General features: G+C 37.9%; 1 non-coding gene across 1 annotated transcript; it reads right to left on the minus strand.

Annotated features, from left to right (window-relative positions):
- Positions 1-635: 635 nt before the first annotated feature.
- Positions 636-712, minus strand: LOC115071985. The gene has a single exon (XR_003851049.1). It is a non-coding gene; the product is annotated as a small nucleolar RNA SNORD53/SNORD92 (small nucleolar RNA).
- Between the last annotated feature and the right edge of the window lie 1,820 nt (positions 713-2,532).

Genomic DNA, 2,532 nt, shown 5'->3' on the forward strand with positions numbered 1-2,532 from the left:
GATGAACAGGTACAAAAAATCTGAACAAAATGTTAGTAAATCAACCAGGGTTGTGTGTATGTGTACACACGGACAGAGAGAGAGAGAGAGAAGGAAGGGGTGAGAGGGTAGAGAGAGGTGGCCATGAGAAGATAGGACACCTACAAGCCACAAGAGGCTACAGAACACAAACTAGTCAATACTCTGACCATGGACTTCTAGTCTCCAGAACCAAGAGAAAATGAATTTCTGTTGTTGAAAAACAAAATACTAGCAAATATTTCACTATCACACTAAAAAAAACAAAACATCACAGTCAGGTTGGTTTAATCCCAGGGATGTAAGCATAATTTAACACAGGCAAATCAATAAATGTCACACATAACATAAATCAAATAAAGAATTAAAGATCCTACCAACAATGCATAGCTTTTCTATACACCAGTAACAAATGTTAAAATTACAAAAATGGTCTCATTCATAATAGCTACAACAAAATAAAACGAAAAAACAGAAATAAACAATCAAGGAAGTGAAAGCCCTCTACAATAATTACAGAACACTGATGAAATAAATACAAGACAGAAAAATAAAATGGAAATACCTCTCATGGACTGGAAGTATCAATATTATTTATTATCAATTAATTTATTTTTACGCTCAGAGAGCCAAGAGAAAGGTGTCATCTCTGAAACTCAGCCAGATGAGAAACTTAGTATTATTTTTAAAACGTCCATACTACCTTTCTAGTTGGCTTTCCTGTGGCTCTGATAAGAATGACAAAAACTACCTTGGGGAGGAAAGGATTTGTTTCATCCCACAACTCCAAGGCCACAGTCCACCAGTAAGGGAAGTCAAGGTAGGAACTGAAGCAGAGACCACAGAGGAATGTTGCTTACTACCTTGTTTTCTTCTGGCTTGCTCAGTTACCTTCTTATAAAGGTCAGGCCCACCGGTCCAGGGATGGCACTGCCCACAAAGGGCCGGACCCTCCTACACCTACTAGTAATTAAGAAAATGCCTCACAGACAAGTCCACCGGCCAGTCTGAAGGAAACAATTCCTCAACTGAGGTTGCTTCTCCAAAGGTGACTCAAGTTTGTGTCAATTTGACAAAAACTAAACAGCATGCTACCCAAAGGGATCTACATTTCACTGCGATTCTCATCAAAATATCAATAGTAGTATTCACGGACCAGAAACTACCTGATTGAATGTATACTAATGAGTCACAACAACAAAAACTACAAACTAAGAGCCTAAAAATGAACACATCTACCAATGGAACAGAGATCTCAGCAATAAACCCACACATCTTATAGTCAAGTGTTTCTCAACAAAGGCACTAAAAACATACATTGGAGAGAGGGCAGCCTCTTCAATAAGCAGTACCAGGAAAACTGGATGTCAGTGGGCAGAGGACTCCTTTCTCCTACCCTGTACAAAAATCAACTCAAGATGGATCGAAGACCTGAATGTAAGATCTGAAACTCTTCAACTGCTAGAAGAGAGCACATATGGATGCCTGGAGTATTTCAAGAAACTGATACAAGCAATGGCTATCTGGATAGGACCCTGCAAAGTATAGGAAAAGAAAGTAAAAATTCAATGTATACTCACATTGACTAAATCTGTTTTTCACTATTAATTTAGCTCTAAATTGGCTTATTGAGGATGGATGGCCAAGCCAGGCTTGTTAGAATTGTCAGGAAACAGGCTCTGACCTTAAGTCTGGTAACAGTTTTGGCAAGACAGGCAAGAGAGACTGGAGCTCAGACAATGAGGGGCAGGCTACACCTTAACTAGGACTGCTTAGTGAGGCATACCTCCAGCCCTCAATTAAATCTGAACCTCATGCCAGGACCCAAAAGATGGACATGGTAAGAGAGCTCAGGCGATCTATTTGTATTTCTTCTTAATGTGGCCACAATGAATACATCTCCTTTTTCTACTTTCTACTATTATTTAGTTGGCTGATTAAAGATGGGTGGTTGAACCTGGTTTATTGAGAATGTCAGGGCCCAGGTTCTGCTCTGGCTCTTAATAATTCTGGCAATATTCAGATAAATTGAGAAACTCATTTTCTTTGTCCATTTATCTGAATATTATATTGAATATATATATATATGCATACACATAATGGATTGAATATATCTATGCATACACATAATGGATTGAATATATCTATGCATACACATAATGGATTATTATTTGGTCATAAAGAATGAAATTCTGTCATTTTCAGCAAAATGGTCATAATTAGAAAGCAGTATGTTAAGTAAAACAAACCAGATGCAGAAAAATAAGTGTGGCATGTTCCCTTTTTCTATGTGGAAGCTAAAAGAATTGACATGAAAGTAGAATGCTGATTATTAGAATTGGGAAGAGGTGGAAAACAGGAGACGACACTTCATCAATGCACGCTATATGCTTGTACGAAAGTACCAAATGAACCTCCATTAAATGTATAATTTTAATACAATTTTTAAAAACAGAAAACTTTAGAAATATGTTCTATCGAAGTGGTTACTTTTCGCTCGGGGGGGGGGGGGGG

The sequence above is a fragment of the Nannospalax galili genome, unplaced genomic scaffold (assembly GCF_000622305.1).
Source record: "Nannospalax galili isolate Female #2095 unplaced genomic scaffold, S.galili_v1.0 scaffold761, whole genome shotgun sequence".
NCBI lineage: Eukaryota > Metazoa > Chordata > Mammalia > Rodentia > Spalacidae > Nannospalax > Nannospalax galili.